At 45.3% G+C, this 17,259-nt stretch overlaps 1 long non-coding RNA gene across 1 annotated transcript in view; it reads right to left on the bottom strand.

Annotated features, from left to right (window-relative positions):
* Positions 1-14,117, bottom strand: part of LOC134950605 (uncharacterized) — a 28,005-nt gene extending 13,888 nt beyond the window's left edge. Inside the window, exons 1-4 of the long non-coding RNA XR_010183541.1 lie at positions 13,764-14,117; positions 10,438-10,503; positions 9,312-9,363; positions 4,527-4,584 (exon numbers count right to left, since the gene is read on the bottom strand). This is a non-coding gene — a long non-coding RNA (uncharacterized LOC134950605). The remainder of the gene's footprint in view (positions 1-4,526; positions 4,585-9,311; positions 9,364-10,437; positions 10,504-13,763) is intronic.
* Between the last annotated feature and the right edge of the window lie 3,142 nt (positions 14,118-17,259).

Raw genomic sequence — 17,259 nt, 5'->3', positions numbered from 1 at the left:
CTTCTGCCAAGTCCGCAGCATAACGCTGGGGCCGTACAAGCGGACTCAGGTGCGGTAGGGGGTCATCTCAAGAGTTTCAGCAACACTCGCAAGGGAACTCCGGGATCCTACATGTAATATCCCAGGTGTACATTGGAAATTCGAGACGTCTCCCCCTCACACAATTCACAGGCTGTATTCCCAGCAGGTGATAATCAAAGTACCCTTCTTACAACAAGGAAGGGGGTAGTATTCCACACTATATTGTGGTACTGAAGCCAACCGGCTCGGTGAGATCTGAAATATTTGAACACTTACATACAAGCGTTCAAATCAAGATGGAGTCACTCGGAGCAGTGATAGCGAACCAGGAAGAAGGGGACGATATGATGTCACTGGATATCAGGGACGTTTACCTACAGGTCCAAATTTGCCCTTCTCACCAAGGGTACTTCAGGTTCCTGGTACAGAACTGTCACTATCAGTTCAGACGCTGCCGTTTGGATGGTCCACGGCGCCCCGGGTCTTTACCAAGGTAATGGCCGGAATGATGATTTTTCTTAAAAAAAAAAAAAACATGGACGCTTTCCTGATAAGGGCAAGGTCCAGAGAACAGTTGGAGGTCGGAGTAGCACTATCTTAAGTAGTTCTACGACAGCACGAGTGGATTCTAAATATTCCAAAATCGCAGCTTTTTCCGACGACACGTCTACTGTTCCTAGGGAAGATTCTGGACACAGTCCAGAAAAACGTGTTTCTCCCAGTGGAGAAAACCAGGGAGTTATCCGAGCTAATCGGGATCCTCCTAAAACCAGGAAAAGTGTCAGTGCATCATTGCACAAGAGTCCTGGTAAAAATGGTGGCTTATTACGAAACAATTCCATTCGGCAGATTTCCCGCAAGAACTCTTCAGTGGGATCTGCTGGACAAATGGTCCGGATCGCATCCTCAGATGCATCAGCGGATAACCCTATATCCAAGGAAAAGGGTGTCTCTCCTGTGGTGATTACAGAGTGCTCATCTTCTAGAGGGCCGCAGATTCGGCATTCAGGATTGGATGCCGGTGACCACGGAGGCCAGCCTGAGAGGCTGGGGAACAGTCACACAGGGAAAAAATTTCCAGGGAAGTGTGATTAAGTCTGGAGAATTCTCTCCGCATAAATAAGCTTAGAGCAAATTTATAATGCTCTAAACTTAGCTAGACCTCTGCTTCAAGGTCAGCCGGTATTGATCCAGTGGGATAACATCACGGCAGTCGCCCACGTAAACAGAAGGGCGGCACAAGAAGCAGGAGGGCAGTGAAAACTGCAAGGATTTTTCGCTAGGCGGAAAATCATGTGATAGCACTGTCAGCAGTGTTCTTTCCGGGAGTGGACGACTGGGAAGCAGACTTCCTCAGCAGGCATGACCTCCACCCGGGAGAGTGGAAACTTCATAGGGAAGTTTTTCAACATGATTGTGGACCGTTGGCAAAGACCAAAGGTGGACATGATGGCGTCCCGCCCGAACAAAAACGGGACAGGTATTCCGCCAGGTCATGAGACCTTCAGGCGATAGCTGTGGATGTTCTGGTAACACCGTGGGTGTACCAGTCTGTGTATGTGTTCCCTCCTCTGTTTCTCATAACCAGGGTATTGAGAATTATAAGACATAGAGGAGTATGAACTATACTAGTGGCTCCGGATTGGCCAAGAGGGACTTGGTACCCGGAACTTCAAGAAATGCTCACAGAGGACTAAGGGCCTGGGGAGCTAAGAAGGGACTTGATTCAGCAAGTACCATGTCTATTCCAAGACTTACCGCGGCTGCGTTTGACGGCATGGCGGTTGAATGCCGGATCCTGAGGGGAAAAGGCATTCCATAAGAGGTCATACCTACCCTGGTCAAAGCCAGGAAGGAGGTGACCGCACAACGTCATCACCACATGTGGTGAAAATATGTTGCGTGGGTGAGGCCAGGAAGGCTCCACGACGGAAATTCAACTAGGTCGATTTCTACACTTCCTGAAAACAGGAGTGTTTTGGACCTCAAATTGGGGTTCATTAACATTTAAATTTCGGCCCTGTAGATTTTCTTCCAGAAAGAATTGACTTCAGTTCCTGAAGTCCAGATTGTAAAGGATGTATTGCATATACAGCTTTTTTGTGCCCCTAGGGGCACCGTGAGATCTCAACATAGTGTTGGGATTTCTTAAAATCATATTGGTTTGAACCGCTCAAATCTGTGGATTTGAAATATCTCACATGGAAAGTGACCATGCTGTTGACAAATATCTCACATGGGAAGTGACCATGTTGTTAGCCCTGGCCTCGGCCAGGCGATTGTCAGAATGGGCGGCTTTGTCTTACAAAAGCCCATATTAAAATTTTCCATTTGAACAGGACAGAACTGGGACTCGTCTCCAGTTTCTTCAGGAAGGGGTGTCAGCGTTTTCACCTGAAACAACCTCTTGTGGTGCCTGCGGCTACTAGGGACTTGGAGGACTCCAAGTTACTAGACGTGGTCAGGGCCCTAAAAATATATATATATATATATAGTTAGGACGGCTGGAGTCAGAAAGTCTGACTTGCTGTTTATACTGTATACACCCAACAAGCTGGGTGCTCATGCTTCTAAGCAGTCTATTGCACGCTGGATTTGTAGTACAATTCAGCTTGCACATTCTGTGACAGGCCTGCCACAGACGAAATATGTAGATGCCCATTCCACAAGGAAGGTGGGCTCATCCTGGGCGGCTGCCCGAGGAGTCTCGGCATTACAACTTTGCCGAGCAGCTACGTGGTCAGGGGAGAACACGTTTGTAAAATTTTACAAATTTTGATACTCTGGCTAAGGAGGACCTGGAGTTCTCTCATTCGGTGCTGCAGAGTCATCCGCACTCTCCCGCCCGTTTGGGAGCTTTGGTATAATCCCCATGGTCCTGACGGAGTCCCCAGCATCCACTAGGACGTTAGAGAAAATAAGAATTTACTTACCGATAATTCTATTTCTCGTAGTCCGTAGTGGATGCTGGGCGCCCATCCCAAGTGCGGATTGTCTGCAATGCTTGTACATAGTTATTGTTACAAAAATCGGGTTATTACTATTGTTGTGAGCCATCTTTTCGGAGGCTACTTCGTTTTGTTATCATACTGTTAACTGGGTTCAGATCACAAGTTGTACGGTGTGATTGGTGTGGCTGGTATGAGTCTTACCCGGGATTCAAGATCCTTCCTTATTGTGTACGCTCGTCCGGGCACAGTACCTAACTGAGGCTTGGAGGAGGGTCATAGGGGGAGGAGCCAGTACACACCATGTGACCTAAAAAGCTTTTTAGATGTGCCCTGTCTCCTGCGGAGCCCGCTATTCCCCATGGTCCTGACGGAGTCCCCAGCATCCACTACGGACTACGAGAAATAGAATTATCGGTAAGTAAATTCTTATTTTTTTCCTCCAAAGAATAATTTTAAAGATAATCATGCTATCAGGATACAATATTGCATTGCCTTGCTCCATTGCATAATTTGGATAATAGTCCAACAATGCCACTCTGTCTTTATGGACCCCAGCTCTGCTCTCCTAATGACAAAACTGGGTCTTTTTTGAGCATGTGCAGTGAAGAGGACCTTGAGGGAAGCAGGAAATTCAGAGATACGGTAGTACCAGACCCTCTGAGCTCTGCCCAGTATGTCACCAGTGCCATCTTAATTTATAGGCACACACAGCAGATACCCAAGGCCCCACAATTCTAGGGGCCTTCGAGCAGCAGCGGGCTGTTCAAGAGCATATCTGCCTCTAGGCTGGTGCCTCTGGAGCTTCTTGGTAGGCAGGTAGAGAATGCTGCCTGGCCACTCCGATTGTGGATATCACCCAAACAGAACGACCAGGCAGCATTCTCTACCTGCCTCCCAGGCTCACCTAAATGGCTATTTGCTTGCTGATTGGTGGTTGGCTGTAGCAATCCAGCAGTCACAGCACAGCATTCTGTCTGCCTCCAGCCTGCAGCCAGACAGAGAATGGCTGTCAGCTTCCTGATTGCTGAATAGTTCCAACCGTCCACCAATCAGTGTGCTGACAGCCATTCACTGTATGGAAGCATGTCGAGAAACGGTGTGGGATGGCAGGAGGGGGTAGGTTATGATTTTATATTTATTCCCGTGAATGGGTGGATAGGGGCCCCAGTGCATTGCTTTGCCCAGGGCCTTTAATGCTGTTAAGACGGCCCTGTATGCCACACCCCCTGCAGTGGTGGTAATTCTGCCACTTTTCATGAGATTAAACCATTAGGATGACAAGAAATGTTTCTATGGCTCCAGTGAAGGTTTGTAACTCTTTTGGTCACATTATAGGACATCTTATAGCAATAAACAATATTTAAGTTATTCAGTTAAAAAGTAAAGAATAAGGGCTTATTTATCAAATCAGCCTAAAAAAAACAACAGTTTTCTGTCACTGCGTCATAAGAAAATATTTTTGAGGACAATGAATCAAAAAATGTCACCAGCTGAGAAAAGTTCAGCTCACAGGTAATACTCGCCAGTAACAGTAAGCATAGCCTTGCCATTTACCAGGCCAGTTAGTTGGCATGGCGTCTATTCATGGTATGTTGGATTCATGCTTGCTGTCCTAGATTGAATTGAAACAAAAACAAGTTACAATAAGAAAACATCTTTATAAAACTGGAAAAATAAGCTTTATTTTATTGATAAATAATTTGTATCCTATGGGCACCCATGCCTAGCACCATGAGATATACTCATACATTGTGGCTCAGTCACACCAAACAGCCACTCTCAGCGTGCCAGGCAAAGGGCGACTTGGCCGAGCATATATCTTGCCCATAATGTACGCCTCATTCACACAAATAAAACTGGAGCAAACAAAACTACTATGCTGGGTTGCACTGTTCAATTTGATGTGCGACATTTGTACATCTGTGTGTGACAGTCTGAATCTGTATACGAAGGGCTATGATGCAGCAGCTTTGGCTATTTTTCATGCCAAGTTCTGTTGTGATTAATCTGCAACTTTGTACAAGTTTAAAACTAATTCCTGTATAGGTAAAGTCATGTCCCAGCATCTGCAGTACACTTTGAGTGGTGGTTTGTGGTGTGTGTGTGTGTGTGTGTGTGTGTGTGTGTGTGTGTGTGTGTGTGTGTGTGTGTGTGTGTGTGTGTGTGTGTGTGTGTGTGTGTGTGTGTGTGTGTGTCAGTTGCACCTCTAGGAGCTGGGTGTCTGGCGCCGTATGACGTATTAAGGCTAGGTGTATGGGGACACATATGTATGCAGAAGCAATAGAATCTAATTTTCAAATGATTTGAGGTGGGGGTTTTTTTGTACTTTGATAATGAGACCCCTAAGAATGAACTAGAGCAGTCAAAAGTGTAAGTTCTTGAGCATTATAAAATATGTCCCAGTAGAGCTCTACTGTATACTGTATAAGTCAGAATATCTTTTCCACATAGAAACTTTTAGTAACACATTTCCTTCAAGTAATATCTTCAGTTGCTTTATATTCTAGCATGATGCTCTGCAACCAGTGAGCATTAATGTTTCAACAGGACAGTGACATAGGCAAACTGCTCAGACAATTGTGCAGGCATCTGGGGCAAAATTTACTATCGTTCGATTTTGATTTAGAAGGATTTTGGCATTCTATTTCCGTTCGATTTTGATTGAACAGATTTACTAAAGTCAAAATCGAATGACAAATCGATTCTGTCACCAAATTCAATTACAATCCCACTCAAACTCGATTTTCTAAAAAAAAAAAAAATATTTTCACATAGTTCAATATAGAATCCCCTCACTTACTAAAGTTTGATTTGAAATCTAACTCTAAATCGAACTCAAAATCAAACTTGAAATCCCCAAATGAACAGAATGAAGTTAGACATTCGATTTGAGCTTCTAAACACCATTCTATTGCTACTAAATTGATTGTGATGAATTTTTAAGCATCCAAATGCATGAGAAGCAGTGTGAATGTAGGAATAATGGGGGTCATTCTGAGTTGTTCGCTCGTTGCCGATTTTCGCATAGGAGCGATTAAGGCAAAAATGTGCATGCGCATGGTACGCAGCGCGCATGCGCTAAGTATTTTAGCACAAAACTTAGTAGATTTACTCACGTCCGAACGAAGAATTTTCATCGTTGAAGTGATTGGAGTGTGATTGACAGGAAGTGGGTGGTTCTGGGCGGAAACTAACCGTTTTCTGGGAGTGTGCGGAAAAACGCAGGCGTGCCAGGATAAAACGTGGGAGTGTCTGGAGAAACGGGGGAGTGGCTGGCTGAATGCATGGCGTGTTTGTGACGTCAAACCTGGAACGAAACGGACTGAGCTGAACGCAGTGTAGGAGTAAGTCTCGAGCTACTCAGAAACTGCTAAGATTTATTTATTCGCAATTCTGCTAATCTTTCGTTCGCTATTCTGCTAAGCTAAGATACACTCCCAGAGGGCGGCGGCCTAGCGTGTGCAATGCTGCTAAAAGCAGCTAGCGAGCGAACAACTCGGAATGACCCCCAATATCTGTCCAAGGATATGGTATGTTGTACACCTACCTGCAGTATGCAAATTACCACCTGAATGAGAGACCCCAGGAGCAATATTCAGTGTAACATCAGCAGTTTCATGAGTTGAATACTGCACATTTTTATACCAATGGGCATCATACCTAGTCTATGAATGTGCAATAGATAGTAGCATAGCACAAAATTTGACACGGATGATATAATGAAACTTAAATTCATGAGTGTTGTAACTGGCTATCTTGGTTCGTGCCCAGGGGCGTAAGTTAATATCAGACGCCCGGAGGCAAAAAAAATTATATCCCCCCCCCCTCCCCCCCTTGGCCCAGATATGGTATACACACACACAGCCACAAATCCACACACTCATATATATATATATATATATATATATAAATATATATATATATATACAAATACACACCCAACCACATATACACACAGTCATATACATACACACACACACACACACTATACCACTTATACACAATTAGCCACATATACACACACACAGCCACATAGCTACATAATCACACCTATACAAATACACACATAGCTACATACTCACACCTATACAAATACACACACACACACACACACAGCCACATTGACGTACACACTGTCCCAACCCTCATACTTTCCTCCATCATTCAGTTACAGCTTAGTGCTCACCATTGGCAGGTGTCAGCATGTAGGAGTCGGGCAGCGGCGCTGAGGGAAAGTAGCCGAAGCTGGCCAGCTGTGCTGTGAGGCGGGAGCCGGCCAGCCGTCCTGTCATCAGGCTGAAGCCGGATCTGGGCGCCATTGGAGTGAGGGGGAGGGCGGGCGGAGGGCGGCCAGACGTGATATCATTATACGGGAGCCGAAGCCGGCCAGGCGCACTTGTCAGGGGCGGGAGCTGGCGGGTCATACAGGAGCCGCAGCCGGACAGCTGCACTATCAGAGGCAATGGAGAAGGAGCCCCCGTCACTGCTGGAGCCCGGCGGCATCCGACTCCATTGCCTCCCAGACTTCCGCCACTGTTCGTGCCATGATGCCTACATCCTCAGCAAATCGACCCTGCCTGCAAAATTTGAAGTGAGTCAAATGCCAGAGGGATGGTTGTTGGGTAAGTTACCTATACATATAGCCACACAATCCATAACAAATGCAACTTTGGTCTATTAAAAATAGATAATTTGGGAGGCATATTGGGGGTAATTCCATGTTGATCGCAGCAGGATTTTTGATAGCAATTGGGCAAAACCATGTGCACTACTGGGGAGGCAGATATAATGTGCAGAAAGAGTTAGATTTGGGTGGGTTATTTTATTTCTGTGCAGGGTAAATACTGGCTGCTTTATTTTTACACTGCAATTTAGATTGCAGATTGAACACACCCCACCCAAATCTAACTCTCTCTGCACATGTTATATCTGCCTCCCCTGCAGTGCACATGGTTTTGCCCAATTGCTATCAAAATCCTGCTGCGATCAACTTGGAATTACCCCCATTGTTATATCATTTGGCAAAAGTGTCCAATATTGTAGTCTGCTGCCGGCTATTACATTATCACGCATTAAATAAACCACTCCCCCCGGATTGTGCAATAAACAGGGAGCATGTGGAGGTTTTGTTACCAACAACTGACTATGGGGGCCATTCCAAGTTGATCGCTCGCTAGCAGTTTTTAGCAGCAGTGCAAACGCTATGCCGCCACCCACTGGGGAGTGTATTTTCGCTTTGTAGAAGTGTAAACGCTTGTGCAGCAGAGCACCTGCAAAATATTTTTGTGCAAAACAAGACCAGCCCTGTAGTTACTTTTCGTGTGTGTTGATTGTAATGACGGAGGGAAGGCTTTTGACATCACACACCCGCCCAGCGAATGCCCAGCCACGCCTGTGTTTTCTCAGCCACGCCTGCGTTTTTCCAAACACTCCCTGAAAATGGTCAGTTGCCACCCAGAAACGCCCAATTCATGTCAATCTTCCTGCATTCGGCCGTGCGACAGGAATGTTCGTTAGACTCTGTGCAAACCCAGGATACTCATTGTACCTGTACGACGCGAATGCGCATTGCGGTGTATACGCATGCGCAGAAATGCTGATTTTTAGCCTGATCGCTGCACTGCGAACAACAGCAGCTAGCGATCAACTCAGAATGACCCCCTATGTGAGCACAGAAAGTGGAAGGCAGGCAGGAAGGCAGATTAGGGCTAAGCATATTGCCAACTATTTCAGCTGTAAGTATTTAAAAAAAAATCATCTGTTAGTTTTTCATGTATAAAACAGTGTAAGAAGAGAGCTTTCCCTTTAATTATTGTGCATATGATACATTTGGACCAATAGGACGCAATGAGGAAGATCTGTTCGATTTTGCATTAAATTTTGCTGGGAATTTAATATAGATTTGAGGTTCCATTTTGAATGGGAATTCAAAATCTCAACCCAAAATTCCTTCTAAACATGAATCAACATCGAATTTGATTTGAACATTGAATGCAAAATTGATTTTTATTAAGTGAGGGATTTTTTCAGGGATTTAGAAAATCGAATAGAAGCGATTTCAGTTGATTTTGTAGATTCATAAAAGTGATCTCAAAATCGAAATTTTAGTAAATATACCCCCGGTTAACTTATTCCTGTGCCTGCAAGTCTTTGCTGGTTATAGAAGTAGCAGTATAATTTCTGATTTACACTAATCCCTAATCTGATTTACAATAATCCCATTTTGTGCAGAATTTGTCAGAACGTGATCATGATGTGAGCAATTTAAGACAAAGGGGCTTATTCTGAGACAAACGCACCTGCGGGCACTTTTTCATACTTTCACAGCAGTCTACTTACCAGCTAATGCAAGATTCTGACAGAGGTTTGGATGGTGGTGTAGAAGGTGGCGCTAGTGCGGGAGATAAAAAAATTATGGAAAAAAAGGTATAAATTATACTTATCTAAAAAACAGATGGTAGATCAGATCTCTGACATCATGTTTCAGATGTTTTGAGATCAACTATGATGCCGATGGTTCAGTGGATATATGAAATAAATAATAAGGTTAATAATACCAATATGTAGTACGTTCATTGTTTCTAATTACATGTTACCATTTCACCTTTTTATATATACATTTAAATTATATTTTTTTACTGCAATACCTGACACATTTACTTTTTATACAGGACAATACCTGATACATTTGCTTTTAATACAGGACATCGGGATTGCATAGCATCCCGTTCCTGTTGTTATTTTTACAATTATATGGTGCCAATTGCTTTTAATTATACTAATTAAATAAAGACTTTTTAACTATAAATTTTAGACAACAGATCAGGGGCGGTATCCTTGAGAAAGGGCTGACAAGCCCGAAACGCGATGGCTGCCCACAAGACACCGTGCACAGAATGATCAGTGACCTCAAAGTGCTGCGCCGAGCGCCAGCAAGACACGCAGCTGGGCGCAGTGCTCTGTAGCGCTCTGGAGATCAAGGGAACACCGCCGCCAGAGGTTAGTAAGAGTTAGGGACAGAATAGTTAGTTTACGTCCCTCTGCTAACCCTTGTTCAGCCCCAGCCACCGGCATTCACAAATGCACGAACTGTCTGCTTTTTCAAACAATCATAAAAGAGCTATAAACATTTTATTAACCATTTTTTTTACAGGTATTGTATGTTCATTATTTTGTTTTATTCATAGTAAGCGCTCCCAACAATTATTTTACCATTGACCTTACCAATAGGAGCTGCTATTTACATACACCCTTCATTAGTGCGGATTACTCTTTAATTTTGAGACGTTCCAATATATAGTCGTGTGTAAAAGTGATAAGCGTGATGCAGTTGGCATACGTACTCAAACAATGGAGACAGAAATTACATATATAAAGGTATTTTTTAATCGAAGGCTTAGCCTATTGGTATATTTCGTGAGGTGCTTCCTCTAACAATAATGCAGGGAACTCATACCTTACTTACACATTTGTGGTGTATAAACCACGTATCAAGGTATCTTTAGCAGTGAAGGATTTCTCTAAGGATTTCCTAAAATGACAAAATTTTGAGAGGCGTCAGGAACATGTACCGTTATTCACAATGGATGTAATGGATTGACTCCCATCAAGGTTTCATTGTGGTATGTGTGTATATATGTAGTCTCATTTTGATCTCATAAAGGAGAGGTTTTAATACAAGCACTGGTTTACATACATACAGTACAAAAACAATAGACTAAATAGATTAAAAATATAAATTAAATAAAATATTGTCAGGCAGGTAACTGTGCCTCTGCTCCGAGACAAGGCCACAACCTTAATTGAACAACAAATAGCCAGACAGGTCCGGTTTCTGAGGGGGCCAGATATGAAAAATAATAAAAATGGTTGTACCTTCCTCCGTGCAGCAGGACCAGGATTCCACCTTCCAATATATCCTCCTTTCGAGAGGTAGCCTCTCTTTATCAAGGCATGGAGGAAAGTGCTGGCTGGGCTTGATTTAAAGCCCAGTGGGGAAAATGACAGTACTTGAATGGAATGTATGCTGGACTTAATGGGATGCTGTCCTGCAGAGTCTATAATTGCTGCTACTTTGGGACTTAATAGGGGGAACTCACAGTGTGCGTAGCGTGTTTTAGCACCATGCCCCCGGGCTCACTGAAAGGAGGTACTGCAGAAACAGCAGCAGCACCTGTCATATAGGGGGAGGGGCTGGTGTTACCGAAAGACACCATGGGGCAGGGGGTGATAGACAGTGATATCTGTCCTCACTCCTCCTCGCCTCCTTCTTCCCTTCCCTTCAGGAGCTGGAGGTGGTGATGGCGGGAATCTCCTCCCTCCTGTGTCTCCTCTGTGAGAGGGGTGGGAAGCTGTAGTTGCCCCCTTCTACTCCCTCCCCATCAGCCCAGCCTGGGGACCCTCGTGCAGTCTCCTCTCATGACGAGCAGCTTCCCATCCCAGCCATGTTGTGTACCAGTTGAGCAGTAACTATCTCTGTGTCCCACAGAGGATGCATGAACAGCAAAGCTGGAGAGCTGTGGGGGAGGAAGCAGATTCCTGCAGAAGGGGTAGGTATGCGTGATCCTTCACAAAGAGGGTGGGAAGGGGGAGCTGCTGTCCCATACGTGGTTGTACACCACTGCCGGCCCACCCACCCACTCTCTCTAACTGCCCACTGAGGGCAGGCTCCAGAAACCCATCCTCCTTGCCCTGGGACTCCCCTGACATGCTGCTTTATTTACAAGCGGGCAGCCTCCAATAGTCCTGTGCACTGTCAGACTCTCTGCTGGGAAAGTGTGCTGCACCTCAGGTGGGCTGGAGTCCAACACATACAATCTTTTTTTAAAGAGCTTAAACAGTGTATTTATTTGGACACTACTAGGTGGTGTAATGTGAATCAGGGGCACTACATGTGTTGTAATATGAATCAGGGGCACTACGTGCAGTGTAATGTGAATAAGGGACACTGCGTGCAGTGTAATGTGAATCATGGGCACTACGTGTGGTGTAATGTGAATCAGGGGCACTATGTGCTGTGTAATGTGAATCAGGGGTACTACATGCAGTGTAATGTAAATCAGGGACACTATGTGCGGTGTAATGTGAATCAGGGGCAATACGTGCTGTGTAATGTGAATCAGGGGCACTATGTGTGGTGTAATGTGAATCAGGGGCACTACGTGCTGTGTATGTGAATCAGGGGCACTACGTGCTGTGTAATGTGAATAAGATTGTGCTACTGTGTGGCGTTATCTGAATTGGGGGTACTATTGTGTGTCCTTCAGCGTGTTCTGTCCCTTTATTAAATATTTGAGGAAGGGGTGATGGATATTACATTTATGTCATAAAAGGCCAACTTTCATGAAAAGTGTAAACATTTCTGAAAAGTGGGGACCGGGGTGACAAAAATCCTTATTTCAGCCCTGGGTTACCCCCCAGAAACATGTTCCTATCAGTCTGTCTGCACATGTGATCTCTGTCTGTGTGCATATGCCTTATCAAGCACTTACACAGTTACAGATTTCTATCTACATTGCATGTGCAGTATGCTGAAATCCATGAGATGTGTCTGCAAACCCACTTGCATCTGAATCTGAATCCAGCCCAAAATGCTGATCTTAACAAACCCTCACGCTGGACAACTTAGATTTTAAAAAAAACTTAACTAGTCAGTAGAGGTGTATCTACCTATTGTCCAGGATGGTACTCGCCAGGGGTGTCAGGCAAGGAGGGGGCGCCGTCCAGCTGTGCCATCCATGACCAGGCGGTAGAACCAAGTGGTACTGATAGACTTGGCGACTGTCTGTTAGTGCCGGCGCCAGTGTCCGGCAGCAGCACACTGCACCTCGCTTGTAATCAGACTCAACATAAACTACAACTCCCAGCAGCCCTTGTTGCTGAGAGCTCCCGGCACCAAGGTCTGCTAGGAGATGTAGTTTACATTGAGACTGATTGATCACAAGTGCTGAGCTGTGCTGCTGAACACTAGCGCCGGCAGTAAAAGACAGTCACCAGGTACAGTCAGAGCCGGATTATGGGGGGGGATCGCGACATTACAGAGCGGGGGCATGGCTTAAAGGAGGTGTCGCCGTAACCCCGCCCTTGCTCCACCCCCATCCCGCCTCCGGCCCACCCCATCCTTACGTCACAGTGCTCCCCGGCCCGCCTGTTGAGCCGACCTGGCTGCTCTCTCCCGGAGAGAGCAGCCAGAATGTCGGTAAGTATGATGTGAATAAGTGTATAACTATACACAGTGTGTATGTGACTGTATTTGTATATACTCATACCCTCCAATTGTACCTTTTTAAAAGGTACAGTACCTTTTTTTTTATGGTCAGTACCGATTTTTGGCTCTCCAAACTAACGTTGAAAGTTTAGGAAACCCGTGGCCATGTCCCCTTTACCCGTGGCCATGCCCCTTTTCTAATTTTTACCGATTTTTATGTGTCAAATGTTGGAGGGTATGTACTGTGTGTGTGTGTGACTGTACTGTATATCATATGTATGTGTTTTGTGCGTGACTATGTATGTAAGTGTATATGTGTGTTCCTATCGGCAGGATCAGATATACTAATGGCAAATGTGGTTTGACCGCATTCCCCATATAATATTATGAATATATTTATTAGCACTGGTCCACATTTCCATTTTCTATTTGCATTCCCCATATGCCCTGTATAGACTGTGTTTTCTATAGGGGTATGACTGTGTGACGCAGGGCCGTAACTACCTATGGGCCAGCGGTGCGCTGCACACAGCGCAAATGCGCTGAGGGCGCAGCCGCTGCCATCTCTCTTTGCCGGCACTCACTGAAATAGATGTTACCAGCGGGGCTCCCAGCTTCAGGAAGCTGTTTGCAGGGCAGCATCAGGTGGCCGGCGATACTGCTGCTGTCAGTGCTGGGTGTCCTGTGTATGCCCGGGGATAGTTATTGTTGTCCCTCACTCCCTCTGCTGGCTGCAGGTCCCGGAGTCCCCCCTCTGATTGGTGCCCAGGGTAAGCTGCTTTTTGTCCTGCTGGGCTCAGGCTGATGTGCTGGGGAAGAGGCAGGAAAGAGAGAGGGGTCATGTCCTGCTGGGCTCAGTCAGTCAGTGTCAGGCTGATGGGCTCCGTGGGGAAGAGGCAGGAAGGAGAGAGGGGTCATGTCCTGCTGGGCTCAGTTAGTCAGTGTCAGGCTGATGGGCTCCGTGGGGAAGAGGCAGGAAGGAGAGAGGGGTCATGTGCATGGTGCCTGCGGCTGCATGGTACTATGTATGTATTTATTTATTTATTTATTTATTTATGTATGTACAGAGTACTGTATATGTGTGTATGTAAGTACATTGTCTATGTAGGTGTGTACAGTGTGCATGTATGTGTACAGTGTGTGTGTGTGTGTGTGTGTGTGTGTGTGTGTGTGTGTGTGTGTGTGTGTGTGTGTGTGTGTGTGTGTATGTTTGTGTGTACAGTGTGTGTGTATGTATGTATGTATGTGTGTGTACATGTATGTGTGTGAGGTGTATATGTATGTATGTATGTGTGTGTGTGTGTGTGTGTGTGTGTGTGTGTGTGTGTGTGTGTGTGTGTGTGCAGTCAGTGTATATGTATGTGTGTACAGTGTGTATGTATGTACAGACTGATACTGTATATGTGTGTATGTAAGTACATTGTGTATGTACAGTGTATGTGTGTACAGTGTATATGTATGTGTGTATGTACAGTATATGTATGTACAGAGTAGATGTATGTGTGTACAGTGTGTGTGTGTGTGTGTGTGTGTGTGTGTGTGTGTGTGTATGTATGTATGTGTATACAATGTATATGTACTGTATGTATGTACAGAGTACTGTATATGTGTGTATGTAAGTACATTGTCTATGTATGTACAGTGTATATGTATGTGTGTTCAGTATGTGTTTGTGTACAGTGTATTTGTGTGTGTACAGTATGTATGTGTATGTACAGTGTATATGTATGTGTATAGTGTTTATGTATGTGCAGTGTATATGTATATGTGTATAGTGTATATGTGTGTACAGTGTCTGTATGTATGTGTGTGTGTACAGTGTGTGTGTATATGTATGTACAGTGTATATGTATGTACAGTGTATATGTATGTATGTACGTACGTACGTACGTACAGTGTATGTGTATGTATCTATGTATGTACAGTGTGTGTATATATGTGTGTACAGCTGGGCCATAGTTGCCTACCCTCCCACCTTCTGCGGGAGACTCAGTTCACGGTGGAGTTTCCCGCTGCCCCATATTTTACATGAATTCCCCCAAATTAAATTGCAACATCCTTAATCAGGATTGCACAAGTGTGAGTCCATATACGACAGGGTGGGTCCTGGACGAGAGGACTGGGCCATAAGCTTTGACACCAGAAGCAAACCCTATCCACGAGCCTGCTGGTTCCCCCACCCACCTCCTGACCAAAAAACATCTGACAAGAGCCGTCAAGAAAGGACCCTTCTGCCCCCATCTAGATCACTGCTGCACTGGTAAGTACTGCTTATCTACCTGCACTTCCCCAACTCTGTGGGTACACGACTGCTTTACCGACCCTCCAGACTTTAATGTGTAAAAGGAGGCTCTCCCTGTCATAATGTGAAAAAGGGGACTCTGCCTGCCTTAATGTGTAGAAAGGGACTCTGCCTGCCATAATGTGTAAAATGGAGCTCTGCCTGCCGTAATGTGTGACAGGGGCTCTACCTAGAGCAATGTGTGTAAGTGGCGCTACTGTGCGGCGTCATTTGAATAAAGGAGACTACTGTGCAGCGTACTATGAATTGGTATTATTTGTGGCCACACCCCTATATTTTTGGCGCGCGCCTGCGGCGCGCACTGACCCTGCATTAATTATAATGGGGGGGGGGGCGCCGATGCTGTTTCTTGCACACAGCGCTAAAATGTCTAGTTACGGCACTGGTGTGGCGTAATTTGATACTGTGTGGCATAATTTTAATTGGAAGGCCACATTCCTTTTTTGACACTGCTCCCTTATTTCAAATGTGTGTGTGTGTGGCCTGCCCCTGACTTTGCCAGGGGCGCTCGGACCCCTAGATACACCCCTGCTAGTCAGTGCCCCAATGGTTCAAAACACTAAAGGAAATCCTGTCCCTAGGGCATGGTTGCTTTTTATGGTGTAACTGATTTTATATTGTTTAGTATACAAAGTAACTTAAAGAACTTCAAAGGACAATGACTATGTTAAATGTCCCGCACAAAATGTTCTGTCTAAAAATGAACAGATTAAAGACAAATTGTCTTCTAAATGCAAAGGTGAACCTTGACAAAGGGGCGCTTGGACCCCGAAACGTTGGACTATGTTTTGTGTGTAATACACTTTAATCTACCACAGCCTTGGAGTGCCGCCTGCTTTGTTACCCTTTATATATATATATATATATATATATACAAATACACACCCAACCACATATACACACAGTCATATACATACACACACACACACACACACACTATACCACTTATACACAATTAGCCACATATACACACACACAGCCACATAGCTACATAATCACACCTATACAAATACACACATAGCTACATACTCACACCTATACAAATACACACACACACACACACACACAGCCACATTGACGTACACACTGTCCCAACCCTCATACTTTCCTCCATCATTCAGTTACAGCTTAGTGCTCACCATTGGCAGGTGTCAGCATGTAGGAGTCGGGCAGCGGCGCTGAGGGAAAGTAGCCGAAGCCGGCCAGCTGTGCTGTGAGGCGGGAGCCGGCCAGCCGTCCTGTCATCAGGCTGAAGCCGGATCTGGGCGCCATTGGAGTGAGGGGGAGGGCGGGCGGAAGGCGGCCAGACGTGATATCATTATACGGGAGCCGAAGCCGGCCAGGCGCACTTGTCAGGGGCGGGAGCTGGCGGGTCATACGGGAGCCGCAGCCGGACAGCTGCACTATCAGAGGCAATGGAGAAGGAGCCCCCGTCACTGCTGGAGCCCGGCGGCATCCGACTCCATTGCCTCCCAGACTTCCGCCACTGTTCGTGCCATGATGCCTACATCCTCAGCAAATCGACCCTGCCTGCAAAATTTGAAGTGAGTCAAATGCCAGAGGGATGGTTGTTGGGTAAGTTACCTATACATATAGCCACACAATCCATAACAAATGCAACTTTGGTCTATTAAAAATAGATAATTTGGGAGGCATATTGGGGGTAATTCCATGTTGATCGCAGCAGGATTTTTGATAGCAATTGGGCAAAACCATGTGCACTACTGGGGAGGCAGATATAATGTGCAGAAAGAGTTAGATTTGGGTGGGTTATTTTA

This window comes from Pseudophryne corroboree, chromosome 1 (genome assembly GCF_028390025.1).
Source record: "Pseudophryne corroboree isolate aPseCor3 chromosome 1, aPseCor3.hap2, whole genome shotgun sequence".
NCBI classification, from domain to species: domain Eukaryota; kingdom Metazoa; phylum Chordata; class Amphibia; order Anura; family Myobatrachidae; genus Pseudophryne; species Pseudophryne corroboree.
This window is presented reverse-complemented; position numbering and strand designations above follow the sequence as displayed.